The sequence below is a fragment of the Rhinoderma darwinii genome, chromosome 12, assembly GCF_050947455.1.
Source record: "Rhinoderma darwinii isolate aRhiDar2 chromosome 12, aRhiDar2.hap1, whole genome shotgun sequence".
NCBI lineage: Eukaryota > Metazoa > Chordata > Amphibia > Anura > Rhinodermatidae > Rhinoderma > Rhinoderma darwinii.
In genome coordinates, this window is record NC_134698.1 from 38,521,481 (window position 1) to 38,547,407 (window position 25,927).

Below are 25,927 nucleotides of genomic sequence, written 5' to 3' on the forward strand. Positions count from 1 at the left end.
AAAAGTTGCATGTACCCCAAAATGGTACCAATAAAAACTACAGCTCGTCCCACAACAAACCAGCCCTCATACCACTACGTCTATGAAAAAATAAAATTAGTCAAGGCACCAAAAAAGCCAGGAAATAAAAATTTGCAGTTGTGCCGGCCAGAGGGGAACATTTCTTCTGTTTCAAGTGGCAAATTATCAAGGCCCCTAAAATTAGGGAACCAGGAAGGGGAGGGCCCAAACATATCTGCTAGAAGCGCAGGTGCCCGTATTATACCAGGACAACACTTTCCCAGCAAAATTCCCCAAACTGCAAAGGTGCCGAGTGTGGACCAAAAGGGGAATAAGTAAAGACCATTTATCAGTGCGACATCGGCCTGTGCAGAAATTATTGTGTCACAGCATAACACACATCTATGGATTATTTTATTGTTTTTTTTTACCCCACTATACCACCTGACTATGCCCCTTATAAACTCCGCCCGCCTTACATGTACCCCCACATTATAAACGGAAACACTAGTAAGACTCAAAACGACTACAAGCAAAATCCACGCTCCAAAAGCCAAATGGCGCTACCTCCCTTCTGAACCCTACAGTGTGCCCAAACAGCAGTTTACTTCCACATATATGGCATCGCCATACCCGGGAGAACCCTTTTAACAATTTTTGGGCTGTGTGTCTCCAGTTGCACAAGTTGGGCGCCACATATTGGCATATCTATTGAAAAACCATTTTCACTCTGCAACATCGAGTGCACACCAATTTCTGCCAATGACCTGTGGGGTTAATATGCTCACTACACCCCTAGGTGAATACCTTGAGGGGTGTAGTTTCCAAAATGGGGTCACTTCTGGGGGGTTTCCACTCTTTTGGTCCCAAAGGGACTTTGCAAATGCGAAATAGCACCCAGACACCAATCCAGTAAAATCTGTACTCCAAAAGCTGAATGGCGCTCCTTCCCTTCTGAGCCTTACTCTGTGCCCAAACAGCAGTTTATGACCACATATGTGGTATTGCCGTACACAGGAGAAGTTGCTTTACAAGTGTTGGGGTGCTTTTTTTCATTTATTTGTTGAGAATATGAAACATTTTCAGCTAAAACTACGTCTTATTGAAGAAAAAGGATATTTTTTATTTTCACTGCCCAATTCTAATAAAATCTGTGAAACACCTGTGGGGTCAAAATGCTCACTACACCCCTAGATGAATTCCTCAAGGGATGTAGTTTCGTGAATCGAGTCTCTTTTGGGGAGCTTCCACTGTACTGGTACCTTAGGAGCTTTGCAAAAGTGACATGGTGTCAAGAAACCAATCCAGCAAAATCTGTGCTCCAAAAGCCAAATGGCACTCCTTCTCTTCTGATCCTTGCCGTATGTCCAAACAGCCGTTTATGACCACAAATTGGGTATTGCCGTACTCCAGAGAAGTTGCTTTACAAATGTTGGGGTTCTATTATTCCTTTATTTGTTGAGAAAATGAAAAATTTTGAGCTAAAGCTACGTTTTATTGGAAAAAAATGATTTTTTTTATCTTCACTGCCCAATTCTAATAAAATCTATGAAACCCCTGTGGGTTCAAAATGCTCACTACACCCCTAGATGGATTCTTCAAGGGGTGTAGTTTCCTAAATGGAGTAACTTTTTTGGTGTTTTCATTGTTTTGGTCCCTTAGGGGCTTTGCAAATGCGACGTGGTCTCCGCAAACCATTCCTGCTAAATTTGAGCTCCAAAAGACAAATGGCACTCTTTCCTTTCTAAGCTCCGCCGTGTGTCCAAACAGCCGTTTATGACCACATGCGGGGTATTGTTTTACTCGGGAGAAATTGCTTTACAAAAGTAGTGGTGCATTTTCTCCTTTTAGTCCTTGTGGAAATTAGAAAAAATTAGCTAAATCTACATTTTCTTTGAAAGAATGTAGATTTTCATTTTCATGGCCTACTTCCAATAATTTCTGCAATAAACCTGCGGGGTCAAAATGCTAACTATACCCCTAGATAATTTCCTCAAGGGGTATAGTTTCCAAAATGGGGTCACTTTTGGGGGATTTCCACTGTTTTGGCGCCGCAAGAGCCTTTCAGACCCGACATGGTGCCTAAAATATTTTCTAATAAAATGGAGGCCCCAAGATCCTCTAGGCGCTCCTTTGTTTCTGAGGCCGGTGCTTCAGTCAATAAGTGCACTAGGGCCACATGTGGGGTATTTCTAAAAACTGCAGAATCTGGGCAATAGATATTGAGTTGCGTTTCTCTGGTAAAACTTTCTGTGTTACAAAAAAAATAGATGAAAAATGAATTTCTGCAAAAAAAAAAAGAAATTTGAACATTTCACATCTACTTTGCCTTAATTCCTGTGAAACATCTAAAGGGTTAAGAAACTTTCTAAATGCTGTTTTGAATATTTTGAGGGGTGAAGTTTTTTAAATGGGGTGACTTATCGAGGGTTTCTAATATATAAGGCCCTAAAATACACTTCACAACTGAACTGGCCCCTGTAAAAATAGCCTTTTGAAATTTTCTTGAAAATTTGAGAAATTGCTGCTAAAGTTCTAAGCCTTGTGATGTCATAGAAAAATAAAAGAATGTTCAAAAAACGATGCCAATCTAAAGTAGACACATGGGGGATGTTAATTAGCAACAATTTTGTGTGGTATTACTATCTGTCTTACAAGCAGATACATATAAAATTTGAAAAATGCTAATTTTTGCAATTTTTCGCTAAATTTTGGTGTTTTTCACAATTAAATACTTAATGTATCGAGCAAATTTTGCCAGTAACATAAAGTCCAATTTGTCACGAGAAAACAATCTCAGAATCGCTTGGATAAGTAAAAGCATTCCGGAGTTATTACCACATAAAGTGACACATGTCAGATTTGAAAAAATAGGCTGTGTCCTTATGGCCAAAACAGGCTCAGTCCTTAAGGGGTTAATACCTACATGTTGGCCTACTGAAAAGTATGTACAGTATATGCACTCAATAATTGGTCGGGCTTCTTTTGCATGAATTACTGCATCAATGCGGCGTGGCGGCTATGGTTATTAAACCAGGTATTGGTACTTTTGGCAGTTATAATCATCAACATTAGAAGAAAAAAATGCTGGAAATAGATCACTATGTGTGTAATGAATCTATATAATATAGGAGTTTCACTTTTTGAATTGAATTACTGAAATAAATTAACGTTTTGATGATATTCTAATTCATTGAGAAGGACTAGTACATTCCTATGAACTAGTGAGAGACAATGTAAAAATGTTCACAGCAGCTGTGCAGTCTGATGAACTTTTGCTATTTCCTTATAAATTATGTATGTTTTGTATTCAGCCTAATATTGGATAATGTCAACAAAATAACAGATATATTGCATTTTAGAGATTTCAAATTTTACTCAAGTTTAAAATTAAGTTCAAGCAAAATTGTATTTAATTTCTGACCAACTGGGTATGAACATCTCTAAAACAGCAGACATTAAGTTTTTATTGTATGTGCTTAAAGAAGGCCTGTCCCTAGCTCCTACAAAGTGAGTTATTAGATTCATATATTTGCCGCTGTATCTGTGAGTCCAGCGTTGTTTGTTCTTTCCTTCCGTATCCCCCCGTTGCCGAGATATTGCCGCCTCTTTATTTATTAAACAATATGTAAATGAACCAACCGCTGGCTAGCCAAGTGGGCTTGGCTGACAGCGATTCTCAATGGGCGGAGCTAGCAGAGAGCATCTGACGCTGACCTATCAGCGTAAGGCTGTTTCCTCCAGACACTCCTAGGCCAGCGTCATCGCGTGAGACTCAGGTTGTATTTGTGTCCTATTACAACTCAGAGGTTGCAAAGAGTCGTAATATACTTGTGTGTGTGGGTGTGTGTGAGCCCTACTCATTCCCACTGAAGTTGTTGCCCAGTTCTCCAGCTTTCTCAGTGACAAATGTGTGTATGGGAAAGGGGGGGGGGACTTAAGACTGGTGTTTCACAGGCCAGTTTTAATATAAAGGAAGTTGGAGTAAAAAATGCCTAATTTATAAGGAGGAGCACGCTTCTTAGACGCATCTCTGGCCGTCCCTGTGCCAGAAGAGTGCCATGATTTATGCCTGGCATAAATTAAGGTAAACTTGTCGGGTGGCAGGTGAACCCACCCACTTTCAATAAGCTCCGGCCATAACATTTTTTACCACTAATTGCGACTTTGGTGCATTTTCTTTGTAAGAAAACTGACATAGAAAAGTTAATAAATTTCCCCCTATGTCCTCTGCTCCCAGATCAAGACCTAGGTAGATTTTCTGTCCTGGACAGTAAGAAAAATGGATGGCATCCCCTATGGGAGATGTAACAGCAGCCATATCGTGTGATACTCAGAATTTGCAGAACAATATGTAACAAAGAAATAGACAAAATTACAACAATTTCTTCCTAAAAAAATTCAGATTTTTTATTTGATACCCACAAATCAATAATAATAACAGTTACAACTAAACAGAATAATATCTCCCACTTTTCCATATCTTACAGAGTAAATACAAATTGGCTTAGAAACCATCCTAAAGCACAAATAAAGCATAAATAATAGAAAGAAGTTGTCTCATTAGTAAAAGTGATTTCTTTCCACTAATGCCCACATTTACAGCAACCAGAAAGATGCCAAATCACCCACCTAAAATAATCGCTCTGTCAGTGTACAGGATGGAAATAGATTTCTGGGTCTTAGTACACTTGGTGTGTGTTGTCAAATACAACTCAGAAAGGAATGCCGGCTTCATACATATAGAAATACACATGGCTGTGCTAACAGATCAGATACGGTATTAAACTTCTTACTGCTCCATGCCAAGTCCACCCAAACACAAGTGTGAATTACACATGCTAGACTGTGCTCTTACTCAAGTAAGGACTCTCATTCATCATCTTTATTACAGAACCAAGAATTGCATTTTTAATTAATGTTAGAGATACAATTGTAGCTGCAAAACGGTCTATACAAAAAATGTAAATGTGTTTTCTGTCTGAATCAGTATGAACTGTTACTGATAGATGGTAATGATGAGGCCGCATTTATTTTAATGGCACGTACCTTACAAAAGAAGATCATTTTCCCTTTTGGCCAACCAAAATCACAGCACCATTTTTATTTTTTTTGCACTGCCATATATTTTATTTTAAAAAAAAAATTGGTGACAAAAATTGGAATTTAACAGGAAATCTATTTGTCAGGAAAAAGAAAATCTTCAAAACCCCATTATAGACATGCTCAATCCCTGGAAACTTCCCTCGCATGTCACTGCAACACCCAGGAGAAAGTTGCGCAAGACAGAGCAAGAAGATGGAAGATGTACTATGCTGTAACGGGAGATAGATAGAGACTTATGAACAACTTACAGTCATGTGTTGCTGCCTTCCATTTGCAACTACAAACTCTGGATTGCATCTTTTTTTATTTCTTTCTCTCTCTAAGCTTACGTCCTTCCTTACAGTTTCTTTAAAGCAAGACATCTATAAAATAGCACTGTCAATGGGTGAAGAGGTACCCATAATACAGTCCCTCTCACCCATGAGGTGCAAATTAGTGTAGTATGAGTGTAACGAGGTATAATCAGATGAGTCTTTCTGTCGCTCTTGAGCCTGATGAAGACAATGGTCCAGTCTCGAAACACGTTCAATAAAAATACTTTGAATTGACCCGCTGATTAGTAAGATTTGTCATTCTAATTTCATCTGGTGCAGCACCCGAAAGAGATCCTTCACGTTCTTTTCTGTTATGCTTGCCTTACTTGCCAATCCTTCCCAGTCAAGGGTCTGGATGATGGGGGGATGTAGAGCAGCAGCACCTGGTTATTATTGATGCTTCCAATACTGGTGAGTTTCCCAACAAATGTGGGAGTCCTCTAGTTACTCTTAGGCTTTATTCAGACGAACGGGAAAAACGTCCGTGCAACGCGCGTGATTTGCACGCGCGTCGCACGGACCTATATTAGTCTATGGGGCCGTGCAGACATGTCCGTGATTTTTACTCAGCGTGAGTCCGCTGAAAAAAAGTCACGACATGTCCGTTCTTTGGGCGTTTTTCGCGCATCACGCACCCATTGAAGTCAATGAAGTCAATTGAAGTCAATGGGTGCGTGAAAACCACGCATGTCGCATGGAAGCACTTCCATGCGAACAGCGTTATTCGCGCAACAGCTGTCAAAAGGATGAATGAAAACAGAAAAGCACCACGTGCTTTTCTGTTTACATTCAAACGGCTTGTCATAATGATGGCGGCTGCGCGAAAAGCACGCAGCCGCACATCATATGCTGAGGCCACACGGAGCTGTTAAGTGCCTTTTGCGCAGGCAAAACGCCACGTTTTTGCGTGCGCAAAAACGCCACGCTCGTGTGAATCCAGCCTCAGTGCTGCTTTCATTATTGTCTAAAATACTAGCACACGTTTACAGTAGATTATGTGTCCCTCTTGGAATTTACTGTACAAAAACGAAAATCCTGATCAAACCAATACACAGTCGCAGAAGAATAATCTGCCTATAGCTTGCACTGTTCTTGCATCTTCCCGTTTCCCCTGTTTTAGCGTCACCCACTAGAAAGGCGCCACTAGAGCATCTTATTTCTGACATAATTGAAAGAGGTTTCCCTGGTGACTGATCCTATTTACTCGGACGTTATCTTAAGTAAATAAAAGGCCACAATTATGTTAGTACATTTACAGACGGACTTTCCCATGTGGAGCTTTCTTCCTACATATGAATGCTTCTTCTTGCCAGTATATCTTCTTCTCTATGTCTCTTTCTTTTTTCATTATCATTTTAGATTCTGATAACTGTTGGACTGTGATGGAAGGCCTGTGCATTAGCGCCCCTACATCAGGTCTTCACAGACTCTCCGAGCCACCTGACAGAACACTAGAGAAGAACTGCGCTAAAGTACACTGCCTAATGGACTGATTTCTCAATATAAAAGGATGTCTCAAATGCATTGCTTAAAAAAACACTGCAAAATAAAGGAGATGCTGAAACTGGGGAAAAAACAATAAGATGTCCTCTTCTTTCTGTCTCATCTGGGATTCAAAGCTTTATAGCAGAACGTCTGGTAAATACTTCTCAATCATATGGTTAATAATATATCCGAATTAATGACATAGATATAGGAATTTAATAATGCATTCTTTTCATACACCATGTAGGAAATGACTTTATGGGCAGAACGGCATCACCTTTTCCTCTGAAATATTTTTGGTCAGGGCAGGGAGGTGCACTTCAGAAAACACGCTTTCATTCACCTAGCTGCCGGTATAGTGACTGGTGCCATCTGAGAGATTAGCAAGGTGAGCCCCTGCCCATTACCAGACCCAGGGTCAATCTGGCTAGACATCGTCAATTTCCACCCAATACAACCAGCGCTCCAATGCTTTTACTATGGAGGTGCTGCTCATTTAAAAAAGGCATAGATTGCAAGAACAGAGTAATTTATCCTGTACAAGGATCATTCTGATCTTTGTAAATCTAGCAGTGCTGCACATGTGGTTTCCCATTTCATAATTGGTTACATGCTACGATCACAGCATTTAGTCAGGAACAACCGACCAAATTCATACAGCGAGTTCTTAATCTGTCACATTGGCAGGATCGGGGCTATGACAGGTATGATGGATCTGTTTTCAAATGTATACCGGCAAATGCTGACGTACCCTATTGCCTTTAATCGGATTCGTGAGATTTCCAGCATTTTTGATGGCAAGATTAGTGCTGCAGGCTGCGCTATTCTTGCCGTCAAAAACAGCGGAAAAAGTGACGGAAATTCCTACGGAGGCTCGGAATGCTAGTGTGAACAGAACCTTACAAACTATACAAATAACAATAACCGTAATTGTCTTTTCCAGTCATATGGTTTATATTTATCTGCATAGGCACGGTAAACAAGGGCTGCAGAGGTGATGGGAGTTGCAACAATTTTTTTTTCTTATATATCTAAAATAAAAAGAGCTCGTGACTAATGTAATAGGTCAGAAATGTTCATACTACCCAAATATCTTAAATAATGTTCAATTAAAACAATATAATCCAAAGAAAAACATATTTATTACTTAAATCCCAAGCACCAAGGAGTGAAGACCCAAACATGAGCTGTATGAGGAAGCCAAAATCTTCCGAAGCAGGACCTGACCCTGCGTTACACACGTCTCCGTTTGGCTCATTTCTAGGGATTTATGCATAAACTGTTAGCTGGAACGGTTACCGCTCGAGTAACGAGGAGGAGGTTGGGAAGCTTTTGACAGCCTTGTTTGTTTTCTTTCTCACTTTTTTTTCTCCTAACGACTTTATCAAGGGAAACCCATTGACTGTAGCCAGGTCCTGTGTTGGTGAGAGGAACTTCGGTAACGTTGAAGAACAGATTTTTCAGTCAGATTGCATTCCAAAAACAACCAAAAGATGTTCTATATACAATGATGTGCAAAAACATTGAATCATTCAAGACATTTCTATCCTAAATAACTCCTGTGTCCTAAAGACAAATGCTGAACCTCGTTATTTAGTTGAATAAAGCAAGAGAACTGTCTTTCCTTAGGTTTTAAAGTATCCAGCACACTGCCACTTCTAGAGTTCAATTCTTGGTAGAAAAAAAAACCAAACATGCTAAGAGTTTTCTCAAGAAACAGGACAGTATCTTTTTCCAAAATAAAGGCTATTTCATGAATGCCATCAACAATATACTGTAGATTTTATAGAAAGAGAAATACTAAGCCGGCCATACACCTATGATATTGATCGGCCGCAACGCAGCCGATCAATCGTCTATGGGATCGTTCGTACGCAACACGTAGCGACACAACAGACAATACAAACAGATCAGTGAGTCCGTTTTAGAAAAAAAACAGACTCTCTGGGGCTTGTGCACAATGGCAAATGATCAGCCCAATTAAACTGATCATGCCATACACAATTAATTTTGACCACAGCTAAATTTTCTAAAAGGGTCGTTCACATTTTCGGCAGACAGTAGTCTGCATCTGTCTCGAGAACAAGGGTCCCCGTTCTAAGTTCGGGATACGTAAAATCTCGCTGTGCTACGCTGTTTTCGTTACTCGCAATTCACTTCTATGGGTGTTACGAAATAGCATAGCTCAGCGAGTACTCTGGTTCAGTAATCACGGCCACCTCGCCACGGATTACCCGCCTGGATGGGGCGGCGGCCAGCAGCCATCTCACTTGGGATGGGTCGGGGGACCTCCGTACTCGAGACAGATGCGGGTCCTAGCTCTGGGACCACACCTATCAGACATTTGTGGCATAATATCCTAAGATGGGAATACCCCTTTAGTGGAGGCATGACAGGCATGACAACGGATTCCAACAAAAGGACCCCATTGATAATGGGGTCCTTCAGGTTTCAGGTGTTTTTGATGACAAGAATCACGTTGCAGACTACGATATTTAGACAGCAAAATCACAAGAAACCTGACAGGATGGAACCCAAGATAATTTTGAACACAACTGGAATCCAAGGTGTTTGGCTATATTCAGACATGTTCTGACGCAGATTTGACAGATCATGCCATACACAAGTAATTTTGTCAGACCACAGTGACATTTTCTAACCTGGTCAATCACATTTTCAGCAGACAGAAGTCTGTCATTGGCCATCGTGGATGCCCATTCAAGTTTATTTTATAAGCGATGGTTGGCCACAACCTGTAATTTTGGCCGACGTTTCTTAAGACTTAAGGCCCAGATGCACAACTACACAAGTATGAAATTTTAGAAACAGATGCCCTCTTTACCATTAAGATCCAGGAACAATGCCCAAAAAGGCCAGTTTTAGCCAAATATCTTCAAAGTTAGGTTGTGACATTGTTAATGTATTTACTATTTATTTGGTCAAGGTAATAGGATATTCATACCAAAGGAATTTATGGCATATTGACAGGATATGACACAAATGTGTGACAGTAAAGGGTCCCACCTCTAGTACCCCATTATAACCAAGAGGTCCTGAAACCACTGTTTTACAATCCAGAGCATCCAGCTGTGGTTGTAAATCGGTGAATATAAAGGGAGCTGGCCACACATGTGCACAGTTTTCTCTACTGTCCTAGATGGTTACGGAGACAGCAGAGCATTAGTTGTTTTTTTTAATGTAATGTATGTGTTTTGCAACACCAAACATTTTTATAATACAGTTTGATTTAAAAAAAAATTAAGCACTGTAGATTCTATGTATCTAATATATATAGAAGATGCATAAAAACCGCATAACGCTGCTGTAAGCTGAAACGGTTAGTAAGCTGGACTGACGGCTTGGCTGACAGCGCCTCCTGTATGTCTCTGACATACCATCTAACCATAATACCGATCAAAGTTAAGTTAATCAACTTAAGATTTAATTGGATACACTTAGATTTGCTCTGTATTAGGGCTATATTTTGTGTCAGGGGCACACAGGAACTGATGTCAGCCGAGCAATCAGTCCAGGCGACTGACGGATTCTGCTTCCAGCTGCATTTTGCGATTTTTAGCTTTAGCAATAACGACAAAGAAAAATAGTAAAGGTATGTTCACATGCAGTAGCAAAATACATCTGAAATTACGGAGCTGTTTTCGCCTGAAAACAGCTCCTGATTTTCAGACGGTTCTGTAACTACTTGTGTTTTTCGTGGTGTATTTTACGGACGTTATTGGAGCTGTTTGTCAATGGAGTCAATGAAAAACGGCTCCAAAAACGTCCCAAGAAGTGACATGCACTTCTTTGATGCAGGTGTCTTTTTATTTACACCTCGTGGGAACTTTAAATTACACCTTGTGGGAACAGAACATCGTAAAACCCATTGAACGCAATGGGCAGATGTTTGTAGGCGTAATGGAGCCATTTTTTCAGGCGTAATTCGAGGCGTAAAACGCCCGAATTACGTCTAAAAACAGTGCGTGTGAACATACCCTAACTGTTCTGATCGATGGAGCAGATTTCCTTTGGTTGGAACTGTTCTTCTTTAGTAACAAACATAGCAAGCATCATTAACGGTTGTAATATTGCTTGGATTGGCAACAATAATCTTTATATTTATGGCCGTCTTAACCTTTTGTCATTCTTTCTATTGATGTCTATGTAAGTTCTTATTGCTAAGTAACGCTGGACAACTAATAGATTATTTCGATTCATTTGCCATTTCAATTGGGCACGATTCTGCAAAGAATTGTGAAATCAATATCAGCTCCACATCCGTGGCAACCTTGTGACGCTACAGCAAGCAGGACTCTCAGAAAAGTGATGCACAGTGCCAAAGTTCCACCACTCTGGCCCCACTGTGCTTTAAAGCGGGTAGTCAGAGCCACAGTCCATCTGCCCAATCCACACCCTCAGCACCGCAAATAAAGAATAAAGAAGTGATAGACACGCTGAAACGTATTCATTAATGTCGAGTAGTTATTGAGTATTTCAAACTTATACTTATCTATATATATTCATGCTCCCCCCACCCTCCCGTTGCAAGTATAAGTTCTAAATACTTATTAACTACTTAACCTTAACTAATAATTGACAGCGTGTCTGTCACTTTTTTATGATGCCCTTAGACAGGTAAGCATAAATATCTGACCGATCTACTTTAAGCTAAATTTAATAAAGTAATATACACAATGTGGCACATTTACGAAGATTGGCATTTTATATGCCACTCTCAGCCCGCAGAAATAGGATGCCTCTTAATACATTTTTTGCATCTTAGGGCCTGTTCACATCAGCGTTGGCTTTCCGTTGAGGGGTTCCGTCTGAGGTTTCCGTCGGGGGAACCCCTCAACGGAAGGCAAACGGAAACCTTAGCATCCGTTTGCATCACCATTGATTTCAATGGTGACGGAAACTTTGCAAATGGTTTCCGTTTGTCACTGTTGTGACAGGGTTCCATTGTATTTTGACGGAATCAACAGCGCAGTCAACCGCCACAAAGTAAAATCTACTCCAGCTATAATTTACGAAAGTTTCTAGCTTAAATTATAGCAAATGTTTCTGGTCGCCAAGCTGAACCCACTTTTAGAAAAGTGCCGTGAGTGGCAGAAACTGCACAAATGCCGCAAATTTTCTTGCAAATTGCGACTTTTGTGCCATTTGCGGCTTTTTTACACCAGAAAACTGGTGCAGAAAAGTTAATTAAGTTTCCCCCAATGTGTATATCACTTTAATGAACCCATGAAGGAATTGAACGCACAGCAATTCCGCAATATATACTGATAATCAGAATATGTCACCATTTCTAACCCCTAATATTTCAGAAGGCAAGATGGCCATCATTCCATAGGAGACATTGCCTCCTTGCTGGATATTTCGGATAACTGATTACATCACATTTCAAATCCACAGTATTTGCGATCACTACACAATTTTTTCCCCCCAATTTTGTAACAAACATGGCCACACAAAACACCAAGGACAAAAATATATACGGTAGTACAAGTAAAATTATATAAAGATATCCCTGATTGTATGAGGCAGCCACCCATAGAACAAAATGTAACCGTGTAGCAGAGATTTACTGGAGGATATCAATAATACTATAATAAAATTTGCAGTCGGAGGGGCCTTTTAACACATTGCACAAGGCTTCTGTAAATAAAAGTTCAACAAAAAAAAAAGGACTTTTCTTTTACAAAGTGAATTTGACTGAATACACAGCTTTTTTTTCTGAATGAAAGGACATAGCAGATGAATGAGTGGGGAGATGCTAATTCCAGCTCTGTAACAAAGGGGCCTTTCTGCGAGCGGATTTCACACGCAACAATTAAACATATAATCATTCTGAGAAAATGCAAAATGCATGAAGTTTTGCTTTCTCAGAGCGCAAATTATATGCAAGGAGCGAGAAAATTATTCTACAAAGTCAAACAAGGCCTGCTGATACGTAACAAGAAATTTCGATTTAAAGAGCACTGGTATATTTACATATAAACACATATAATTATCCACCTATATACATATATGTCTAGTTCTATTTCTGAAGGTACACAACATAAATTTTGTACAAATTCTTTGTTTTGATATATGCAATATCTATAGTACATTTTTAAATAGAAGGATTTAAAACATGTATCTAAGGGCCTGTTCAATCCGGGTTGCCCTTTCCTTGAGGGGTTCTGTCGGAGGTTTCCGTCAGGTTAACCCCTCAACAGAAAGGCAAACGGAAACCTTAGCTTCCGTTTCCCTCACCATTGATCTCAATGGCGACAGAAACGTTGTTAATGGAACACATAGTGCAGTCGACTGCGCTATTGATTCCGTCAAAACAACGGAACCCTGTCACAACGGTGACCAACGGAAACCATTAACAATGTTTCCTTCACCATCAAGATCAATAGTGAGGGAAACAGAAGCGAAGGTTTCCCTTAGGGCAACGCTGATGAGAACAGGCCCTTATATGTTATATATGTTTGGGCCACCGTTGGTAATTCCTTCCTAGAAGCATTGCTTCATGGGGCACCATACAATGTCACACGGAGTGAGGTCTAATTGTTAATATTTTTTACTTTAGGCGGATATGCTCTTTAACACATATCCTGTTAATAATAGATCCAGATCTATGCCAACAAATTGGAAATTTTCATTAAAAAAAAAAAAGAGAGGAAAGAAAAGACAGATTAAGGCTGGGTTCACAGGGGGCGGATACGCTGCGTAAAAGCATGCAGCGTAACCGCTCTGTGCGCCGCTGGAAATTCCGGGCCAAAAACCACACCAAACTGTGGTGCCGTTTTTCACCTGGAATGTCCACCGTGGAAAACTGCTGCCTTAACAGGTCAGCTAGCAGGCCGGCCTCCTGGGATGACGTTTCATCCCAGGAGACTGCTGCAGCCTGTAATTGGCTGCAGCGATGGTCACATGGGATGAAGCGTCATCCCAGGAGGCCGGCCTGGACGAAGAAACACAGACTCCTAGGTAAGTATAGTTGTTTTTCTTTTTTTTTTCAGAGTTGAGTTTTTTGCGGTGGATATCGCTGCGAACCCGTCGCAAAAAACACAACAACTGCTATTTGTTGTAAGTTTTACCTCCCCATTGTATTCAATGGGGAAAACCTGCAGCAAATATTCAGCGATTACGCAAATACAATTGACATGCTGCAGAATAAAATTCCGCACCGCAGGTCCATTTCTGAGCAGTTTTTCCGCAGCGTGTGGATGAGATTTGTTCAATCTTATCCACTTTGCTGCTACTGTATTCTGCTGCGTTTCTTCTGTCTGCAATTCCGCTACGTGTGGACAAGCCCTTACCGTTGAATTCAGGGAGGTTTTTAGGGGAGTCAAAACAGGGAAATGCCCAGGGCCCCCATTTCCTCTGGTGGCTCTTAAGAAAGAGAACACCAGGAGCAAACTAAAACCACTCTTTATTATTTAGCAGTGTATGGTAGTGTTATTTGGGAATTAAACTATATAGCCATATTACGTGGGCTCGTATTATTTGGACACCATATTGTAGTAATATGTGGACAGAAATTAGGAGAAAAAAACTAAAAACGGCAATTGGGAGGACCCTACTTTCCTTGTTGCACAGGGATTTTTTTTAAAAGCCAGGCCCTGGTTAATCTAAAGTAAAGTAAAATCTAAAAACAGTCTAAAGTAAATCTAACACTTTAATAGATTAGTAGAAAAACATGTTGAGAAACTTTGGTCACTACCACTGTAGCTTTTAAATTACATGCAGACTTTTCTGTTCATAATAAATAGTATGAATTGTCCTTGATTTTCAGCGATACAAACTGCCTTTATATGTAAGGTGACTGCATAGTGAGATTTTTGCACTGCAATAAACATTAATGCCAGCCTTTTTGTACACCGGGCACAGTTCACACGACGTGTATTTGACGCGTTTCTCGGCACGTAAAAAACGCATAAAAAAACACATGATTTAAGCTTCCCATTCATTTAAGCTTCCCTCCGATGCTAGCGACGCCACTGCATCCGCCCGCGACAGTGCGTTGGCTTTAAACTTCAGTGAGCGGGGGACAGTGGAAGGTGCGCGACCGCGCACCTTATAGGGAACACTGCCCATAGAACTGAATGGTAGCTACGGAAAAAGCGAGCTACGCTGTTCTCTTCTTCATGGTTGGAAATCACACGCTTCAGCCGCAGCACAGAGCGGTAGAACGGGATTTAGGGGGCCCCGTTCTAGAGATAGGTGCGGGTCCCAGAGGAGGGACCCGCATCTATCTGACATTTATGCCATATCCTGTGGATATGTCATAAATGTCCCTGATGGGAAAACCCCTTTAAAGAGTCTACTCCATGATCGCCCTCCTTCTATTATTTCACTGTGCTCAGAAAACGTAATGTACCCCATCTCATCTACAAGCAAAACCATAGGTAAATGAATTACCAGAAGAAAAATTAAAAAAATTAAAAAAAACTGTTGGCCACCTCATTGTTAGGACCGTACAGCAGTACACTACATTTAGTAGAGAAGGGGTTAAATAAAATCTCTCCTTAGCTACAACCTTTCAAATGCCAGAAGCCGAGAAGGCAGCGCGATTAAAGGGCATTAAATTAAAAGATCCCCCTCCTACAACTTCAATCAGAATTTCAGGCCGTGTGTTATTTAGCTTCAGCTCCTCAAGTGCAGCAGAATAACAAATTGCAACACTTTGATTTACTTTCTGCCGACACCAAATGGCGACAGGTGATAAAGAGAGCGCTGTGGTGCGGGGACGAGAAGCTTTCCCAGGAAATTAATTCCATCTTAAAGATTTCTATCCCGATATAAATATGTATGGACGTATTTACTTTTGACTTAGTCTTAAGAGATATATATATATATACATACACATACATACATATACATAAATACCTGTGTGTATACACACTAAGATTTACACGTTCTAGCAATACATATGGACATTTACTGATATTTGGTAACATTAACGATCATAATTTCTCTATGTTGTTCAACTTAGTGAGAGGTATTAGTGATGCACTTACTGTACAACTGACATTCTAGTTCTAGAAATGCATATAGTGAAATCCGCAGCAAAATAACACATGCCAATTTTGCCACAGATTTGCCCCGAAATCTTCGTCAGAATGTTAGGATAACGATTCGTTCACATCTGCGTCGTGGCATCCGTTTTAGTGGATCTGTTGACATTAATAAAAAACGGACAGACTGAGGGCCTGTTCACATCAGCGTTGGCTTTCAGTTCCGTCGGGTGAACCCCGCAACGAAAAGTCAAACTGAAACCACAGTCGACTGCGCTATTGATTCCATCATTAAAACGGAAACCTGCCGGAATGGTAACGAACAGAAACCATTAGCAATATTTCCGTCCCCATTGATATCAATGGTGACGGAAACGGAAGCTGTGGTTTTAGTTTGACCAACGAAGCCCTGGAACGGAAAGCCAACGCTGATGTGAACAGGCCCTCAAATATGTTTTCTTGGATGGATCAGTTTACCGGATCCTTCAAAAAAACTGACTCTTTTCTTTCAGTTTGTGTCAGTTCGTCATCAGTTATACTCAATTTTTAACGTATCCGTTTTTCGCACCTTTCTCGCTTTCATTTTAGTCTGCGCATGTGAAGAAAAAAAACGGATCCGTTAAACATAATGCATAAGGGCCTGTTCAATTCAGAGTTGTCTTTCCGTTGAGGGGTTCCGTCTGAGGTTTCCTTCGGGTTAACCCCTCAATCGAATGGCAAACGGAAACCTTAGCTTCCGTTTGCATCACCATTGATCTTAATGGTGTCGGAAACTTTGCTAAAGATTTCTGTTTTTCGTGATTTTTGCGGCAGAATCTCAGCATTTCTGCCACAAAAGTCGCAACACTTGGCTATTTGTTGCGGGTTTTACATCCTCATTGAATTCAAATTGGGAAAGCTGCAACAGAAAATGCAGCATAAACTGACAGGCCGCAGATCAATTTCTGAACGTTTTCGCAGTTTTTTTTCGGAGTTCGGGCATGAGATTTTCTAAATCTCATCCACTTTGCTGCTACTGTGTTTACGCTACGTGGGAACCCGGCTGAATAAAAGAGATTACAATGTTGTGTGTATATCAGTTGGGACATTGGCCCACATTTATTATAAAGTTCATGGCAGGTTTCTTTCGCCAAAATTAGCAAATGGCGAGAAAAGTGGGCATGGTCTCCAAAGTAGACATAGTCTATGCCAGATTTATTATTTAGAATAGGAGGAAATGATGCAAATTTTGGCGCAAAGCTACGTCTGCGCATAGATTACCTTTCCTCACTGGCAGAGAGTTCTAATCAATCAATCTCATCATTCAAGACTGACAGGACTGTGGAATTTACATTTTAAGGCCGGATTCACATGAGCGTTTTGCGCAAAAGGTCCATAAAAGCTCCGTGTGTCAGCAGCATATGATGCGTGGCTGCGTGATTTTCGCGCAGCCGCCATCATTATGACATGTTTTTATGCTTGTAAACAGAAAAGCACGTGGTGCGTCCGTGTGCCGTGCGCGGTTTTCACTTCATTGGTAGCACCAACCGGTGTCCCGGTTTCAACTGTATCCGCGTCCTTAGGACAAAGATACAGTTGAATCCAATGCTAGAGCTATAAAAAGGGCTCTGCCCTATTCTCATTGCCTGTGCGTTGTTGTGTTTACCCGTGTTATTCTTGCAAATGGTCCCTTAGTGTTATCCTGTTCCCACTGTTCCCGGACCCTGCTTCCCGTGCTACCGTTGTTCCTGTGCCTTAGAAAGTTGAAGTTGTGTTGTGCCATCGGTCACACCTGCTGGGTGACACCACGCCTGTTATCTGCTGCCAAGGTCCCATCTGAGCCTAGCCGTTACTACTGTCTGAACTGCTACAGGTACATTTGTGCTTGAACTATATAGACATTGATTGGTACACTGTTTGGCCAGCAGCTATCCCGCTACAGTGGTACGGCCCAGTGGGTCCACATACCCTAAGATCGTGATAATAATACTGTGTGGGGGCAGCTATGGGGGTATTAGTCAGTGTGGGGACCACTATAGGGGCATTATACTGTGTGGGGGCAGCTATAGGGGCATTATACTGTGTGGGGGCAGCTATAGGGGCATTATCCTGTGTTTGGGCTCTAAGGGGTCGTTATACTGTATGGGTTGAGCTATGAGGCCATTGGGGCAGTTTAAGAGGCATTATAGAGTGTAAGGAGGCACTAGAGGAGCATTATTGAGTATTGGGCAGCTATAGGTGCATTATATTGTGTTGGGGCAGCTATAAGGGCATTATCCTGTGTGGGGGCAGCTATAGGGGTATCATACTGTGTGTGTGTGTGTGTGTGTGTGTGTGTGTGTGTGTGTGTGTGTGTGTGTGTGTGTGTGTGTGTGTGTGTGTGTGTGTGGAGACAGCTGTAGGGGCATTATACTGTGTGTGGGCCACTAAGAGGTCATTATACTGTGTTGAGGCCCACTCAGATGTGTTTCACCCCCCCCCCTTTGTTAAACCCCTAGTTATGCCTCTGTTGGCTGGGTCAGGTCACATGACCCACCATCAGAGGCCGAAGTCGGGACTCAGAGATGCCTAGCTGCAGAATACTTTGAGTCCGCTCGCACAATTATTGTTGTTTTCAATGTTGCAGGGACTTATTTTTCGAAGGGCGCTAAGTACCGGCATCCAGCTAGGAATTATGTTGACATACGTCAGACGGGGTAGGGGGTCTCAAACAAAAGTCTCAGCCAAAAGTGTTTCCCAGAAAGTTTGGGAACCACTGATCTAGAGTTTCTCATCACGTGAACACATTTATTGTGTGTCCACTGTTATGAGATCTCAGTGGAATATGTTATTTTGAACATTTTATTATTCTGTATATATTTTTGACATACACTATAAATTGGTATTATTTATTTCTTTACTTTTTTTTATAGATATTTACATCAGAAACTATGATCTTCAGACACAAAAATACAAAATTCTTTAGTGAATAATACAAGTATCACAGAAGTCATCAGTTAAACCTGGAGAACAATTGGACATATAAACATGACTGATAGAATACATACCCACCAATGCAGTAACTGTATTAAATGGGACTGCCCTTATGTGCCAACTATACTATGCCACATTTAGTGTTTTCTCCTATGGTCATTTTAAACATAATGTTTTATTATTGAGGTGCTTTAAGCCTATAGGGCTTGTATAAAAATGGTACAAGAATGGTAGAATCCATACTATATAACCCACAGCACGCAATACATGGGTCTAAAGACAGCAGACTGCTAGAGGATGATAACTTGTTGCCATGGGCATGGTCCTGTGCATTATGCTATTAAAGACACTTAAAGAAGCCTCTGTGGGGGAGATTTCCCATGAAATTCCTAAAGTGTAAATCGGCAAACACGTGGCAACCAATTAGACGCTCGCTTTTATCTTGCAACTTTCACTACATGGTTCGGAGTTAATCGCTGATGTTTATCTGAGAAATACTGCACAGCCCCAAAGTCTACGTGCTCTCAAAATTATATACGGTGGCTATCTTGAGTTCATGACCTAAACATGACTTAGGGGCCATTCCCACTACCGTTAAGGGCCTGCTCACATCAGCTTTGGTTGCCGTTGATGGGTTCCGTCAGACCTTTCCGTCGGAGGAACCCATGAACGGAAAGGCAAACGGAAACCATAGCTTCCGTTTGCATTACCATTGACATGCGACCAGTGCTGGGGAACGCCCCCAGAGAAGAGAACATGTGACCAGTGCTGGGGAATCCCCCCCAGAGAAGAGAACATGTGACCAGTTCTGGTGAACGCCCCCAGAGAAGAGAACATGTGACCAGTGCTGGGGAACGTCCCCAGAGAAGAGAACATGTGACCAGTGCTGGGGAATGCCCCCCAGAGAAGAGAACATGTGACCAGTTCTGGTGAACGCCCCCAGAGAAGAGAACATGTGACCAGTTCTGGTGAACGCCCCCAGAGAAGAGAACATGTGACCAGTGCTGGGGAACGCCCCCAGAGAAGAGAACATGTGACAAGTGCTGGGGAATGCCCCCCAGAGAAGAGAACATGAGTCCAGTCCTGGGGAACGCCCCCAGAGAAGAGAATATGTGACCAGTGCTGGGGAACGCCCCCAGAGAAGAGAACATGTGTCCAGTGCTGGGGAACGCCCCCAGAGAAGAGAACATGTGTCCAGTCCTGGGGAACGCCCCCAGAGAAGAGAACATGTGACCAGTTCTGGTGAACGCCCCCAGAGAAGAGAACATGTGACCAGTGCTGGGGAACGCCCCCAGAGAAGAGAACATGTGACCAGTGCTGGGGAACACACCCAGAGAAGAGAACATGTGTCCAGTGCTGGGGAACGCCCCCAGAGAAGAGAACATGTGTCCAGTCCTGGGGAACGCCCCCAGAGAAGAGAATATGTGACCAGTGCTGGGGAACGCCCCCAGAGAAGAGAACATGTGACCAGTGTTGGGGAACGCCCCCAGAGAAGAGAACATGTGACCAGTGCTGGGGAACGCCCCCAGAGAAGAGAACATGTGACCAGTGCTGGGGAACGCCCCCAGAGAAGAGAACATGTGACCAGTGGTGGGGAACGCCCCCAGAGAAGAAGTTTCAATGAAGAAAAGGTTGCAAACTGATTATGACAACTGAGGGAAACAAAAAGGAAAGCTCAATGCATGAAACAGATAAGTGAAACTTTTTTTTCTGCAAGGATTTAGTGCATGTATATTGATTTTTCATGCACAAAGTTTTCCATAGCCTTTAAGGGTATGTTCACGCGGCTTATTTACGGATGTAATTCGGGCGTTTTACGCCTCGATTTACGTCCGAAAATGCGCCTTGATAGCGTTGGCAAACATCTGGCCATTCATTAGAATGGGTCTTACGATGTTCTGTGCACACAGTAATTTTTTTTACGCCCCGCTGTCAAAAGGAGGGGCGTAAAAAAGACGCCCGCGTCAAAGAAGTGCCTGTCAATTCTTCAGACGTAAATGGAGCCATTTTCCATGTTCTCCATGGAAAACCAGCTCCATTTAACGTCCATAATGGACGCAGCAAAAAGCGCCTCAACATGCCAATTACATGCCAATTCTCCTGAAAACAAGTGTGATGAAAGGTGCTCAGCATTCCCCTTAGGTCCCATGCACACGACCGTATTTTTCGTCAGTAATTACGGCACAGACTCTCCCATAGAAGTCTATGGGCGCTTCCGTAAATACGGACGGCTACTGATGTGCATCCGTAAACCGTCCAAATTTACAGAAGCGTTGCTAGGCAACATGTTGATGACATCATTTGCAGCCTCCCTCTTTTTTTTACTGATCCGTATATACGGATCAAATACGGATGCAATATGGACCGTATTTAAGGATACCCTTCTGTAAATACGGATGAATTACGGATGCCTATGGATCCGTATTTATGGACAGTATTTACTGATAGATGAAAACACGGTCGTGTTCATAATACAAGGTAGCATAATACAGAATGCAACGGACCCGTGGTTTTGCAGGCCGCAAAACCAATACTGTCGTGTGCATGAGGCCTAATAGAGGGGAGTTCCAAACAGAAGTAATTGTATTCAAACATATGGCATCCATTTATGTACGCTTATATACTAGTCCTTCTCAATGAATTAGAATATCATCAAGAAGTAAATTTATTTCAGCAATTCAATTACATTATTTAACTCATGTGACCAGCCTGTGGCAATGCTGAGGTGTTATCAATGCGGCGTGGCATGGAGGCGATCAGCCTGTGGCAATGCTGAGGTGTTATCAATGCGGCGTGGCATGGAGGCGATCAGCCTGTGGCAATGCTGAGGTGTTATCAATGCGGCGTGGCATGGGGGCGATCAGCCTGTGGAACTGCTGAGGTGTTATCAATGCGGCGTGGCATGGAGGCGATCAGCCTGTGGCAATGCTGAGGTGTTATCAATGCGGCGTGGCATGGAGGCGAGCAGCCTGTGGCACTGCTGAGGTGTTATGGAAGCCCAGGTTGCTTTGATAACGGCCTTCAGCTCGTCTGTATTGTTGGGTTTGGTGTCTCATCTTCTTGACAATACACCATAGATTCTCTGTGGGGTTTAGGTCAGAGAATTTGCTGGCCAATCAAGCGAAGTGATACTGTGGTTATTAAACCAGGTATTGGTACTTTTGGCAGTGTGGGCAGGTGTCAAGTCCTGCTGGAAAATGAAATCAGCATCTCCATAAAGCTTATCAGCAGAGGGAAGCATGAAGTGCTTGAAAATTTCCTGCCAGACGCTGCGCTGACTCTAGACTTGATATAACACAGTGGACCAACAACAGCAGATGACATGGCTCCCAAACTATCACTGACTGTGGATACTTCACACTGGACCGCAAGACACTTGGAGTGACGCCCCTACACTCTTCCTCCAGACTCTGGGACCTGGATTTCCCAATGAAATGCAAAATTTACTTTCATCTGAAAACAGGACTTTCGACCACTGAGCAGCAGTGTTGGTCCACTGTGTTATATCAAGTCCAGAGTCAACGCAGTGTCTACCAGGAAATTTTCGAGCACTTCATGCTTCATGGAGATGCTGATTTCATTTTCCAGCAGGACTTGGCACCTGCCCACACATATACTCTACATACTTCTCAGTAGGACAACATTTCGGTAGTAAAAATCATTTTTGAAATTGGGTTCTTATAATATTTTAATTTTCTGAGACAGTAAGTTTTGGGTTTTCATTAACTGTTCGCCATAATCCTCAACATTAAAAGAAAAAAATGCTGGAAACAGATCACTGTGTGTAATGAATCTATATAATATACGAGTTTCACTTTTTGAATTGAATTCCTGAAATAAATGAACGTTTTGATGATATTCTAATTCATTAAGGACTTGTATATATAACAATTATCAGATTATTTAGGTTACATCAGTATCTATAAACTCCAGTGAAATATGCGCTTCTTATATATGGAATGTCATTTTTGTGAATTGATGGTCGGCTCTCCTAGAAAATGGTGCAGAGATCTGTGCCAAAGTTTGGAGGAAAAAAGGCATATTGGGATGTCTCGCCACAAACAATAATTTTCAAAAAGGGGCGTAATTAAATGGAAACTCCTTCCAAAAACCATAACTTTTTTTTTTTTTCTATCAATAAAGCCATATGAGGGCTTATTTTTTTTGTGGGACGAGTTGTCGTTTTTCATGACACCATTTATTGTAGCATATAATGTGCTGGACAAAACTGGAAAAAATTTATTTGTGGGGTAGAATAAAAAAAACAAAAAAAACAAACCCTCCATTGTTTTTTTGGGGGATTTGTTTTTACAGCGTACACTGTGCAGTAAAAAACGTCATGTTATCTTTATTCTGCGGGTCAATACAATGACGGTTATACCAAATGTATATATTTGTTCATGTTTTGCTACTTTTACAAGAAAATAACTAATTGTTAAAAATAAAATTTGTTTTGTGTCGCAATATTCTGAGAGCCATAACTTTTTTTATTTTTTTGTCAATTGAGAAGTGTGAGGGCTTGTTTTTTTTTGTGGTAGATTTTATTGGTACCATTTTGGGGTACATTCATAAGGAATAACATGACCAAAAAACAGCAATTCTGGCATTTTAATTTTATTTAAGGAAAAGTGTTTTATTTTTTACTTTCAATATTTTTTTTTTGTTATATATATATATATATATATAAAAAAGACATTTATTTAACTTTTTTTATTAGTGCCTCTAGGGAACTTGAAGCATCGATCATTGGATCGCTTACACATCGTGATGTTTACAGGCTCCTATTACAGCCTGCCTCTGGCACAAAGATGTCATTAGGCCCCCATAACAGCCATTGGAACTCGAAGGCGGCCACCCCCCACTTTCTAATAGCTTAGATGCCGCGGTCGCTATTGACCGCGGCATCTAAGGGGTTAAACTTGCAGAATCCTTCTCGTTGCAGTGTCGGCTGTTTCGTACAGTAGACACATGCAAGTTAAGGAGAAGGCTCAGCCTGTAAGCCCGCTCCATACATTCCTTCCCGACCTTTGCTGCCTATATATGGCGGAAGGGGTTAAAAAAAAATTAAAATATACACTGAAACGACCTTATTTTCATTTTCTGGCTGTATATTATTTATTCTATTTTCTTTACATTATTATGGGGGCTGAAATCTTGCTTGAGTGGCTGCAACTGCAGCGATTTGCTTGACAACAGCCACGTGACATAAGAAAATGACAAACTCACTGACTTCTAAAGGAGAGTGTTGGGGGCATGCTCTGTGACCGGTGCAGGGAGGGGGCAGAGGGGAGCGGTCAATATTACCTATTGTCAGTGGTGTAATCCTCTGTTATCTGCTTGGGATTTCACGATACCAGGATTTGGACTTCGATACCGATACTTCGTTTAGTATTGCGATTTCGATACCAAAACGATACTTTTCCAACAGTAATAAAAAAAAAGTTCTTCCATTTTCTGATGTGAGGCGCGAGGTGTGATGAGTTTTGAGTTTGCCTCACATTAACAGTAATTAACCCCATCATGTTTCTCAGTCATAATGGGTTAATGTGTAAGGTACATGATGGGGTTAATTACTATTAATGTGAGGTTAAATTCATCACACCTTGTGCCCCACAATAAGTGAAAGAAATCAGTTCTTATTTTATTTTTTTACAGCGCACACATCATAAAAGACGCAAAAAAATGGTTGTGCAGGTTATTACGGCCTCGCCAATACCGAATGTGTATATTTTATGTATTGAGACTTATTTTAATGTTTATTGCAAAAAAGGTGTATGTGTATTTTTTTTTTATTTAACATTACTTTGTTTTTACTTTATTTTTAAACTTGAATGTACTGGCATATATATCTATATTACAGCACATTGGCCTGTTTACTGATCGTACAGGCAGTTGTTAGGACATACCTAAGTATGCCCTAACAGGAAATATGGTAATGTCAATGGACCTTCAATGGACCCTGAGCTGTATGCCCATATATGGTATGTCCCTCAATCGCGTCACAGGGATTCCTGTAATGCGATCCAAGGGGCATCCCCCCTTTTCATTTTCCCCTGAATGCTGCGTTCAGCTTTGATTGCAGCATTCAGGAGAACAGCGGCGGAGATGGGAGGTTTCTCTGATCTCCGCCGTTATAGAGCGGGGCTGCGGCTGTGTGATACAGTCATTGCCCCGCTCCTGACAGGAAGTGCACTAATGAGCGGCGGTTCAGGCACTGAGGACAGAACATGGGGGTGTTTTGCAGTGCAGCGCCGGCCGCATCACATCATCCTGATGGTGCGCACTTGTCAGGACTCAGGAGCGGGACAATGACTGTATTACACAGCCACAGCCCCGCTCTCATACATTCATGTGTTACAATACTAAGCTGTGCGGCTGCACAGCTTAGTATCGAAATACATGAAATAACGGTATCGAACCGTTTGGGGATGCAGAGTATGGAAACGGTATCGAAGTTTGCATTCTGCTACTATATACATAACACTTTATTTTAGTGGGGAGCACATCATCCCTATTCACACCTGTCTCCTGATTTCCAATTATAAAGAAACCAGGATGAAGTACAGGAACCATTGTACGATGGATACCATGGTCCCCCACGTCCCTTATTGACTTATAATGGGGTCCAGCGTGGTGTCCATCATTTTGACGGGTAAAACAGAGCTGCATGCAACACTATTTTTACCATCAAATATGATGAAACCTGATTGTCACCTTTGCTGCAAGGAATATAAAACTTTAACAAAACTTGTCAGTAAAAAGTTATTGTATTTAGAAATTATTTTGGCGCAGGGAACAAGCAGCATTTTCACCGCTATAGTCACTGCATCCAGTTATTTCACTACAGTCATGGCTCAATGTCCAGCCAGCCATGCATGTGACAAACCGTAAATGATCGGATACATATGTGGTCCAGCACACAACGCTTCCAGGTGACCAAAACCTCCTATACAGGATGCGCCAATACAATCGTCAGTATGAAGAGCGCCTCAGAAGTTGTCAATCACATTAGAACAAGGACCAATGAAAACTGACGCAATACATTTTAAGGACTGGAAG

The 25,927-nt window shown here is 41.6% G+C and overlaps 1 protein-coding gene across 7 annotated transcripts in view; it reads right to left on the minus strand.

Moving 5' to 3' along the window:
- Positions 1 to 25,927, minus strand: part of NPAS3 (neuronal PAS domain protein 3) — a 573,247-nt gene that overhangs the window by 514,393 nt on the left and 32,927 nt on the right. The gene's annotated exons all lie outside the window — the stretch shown is intronic.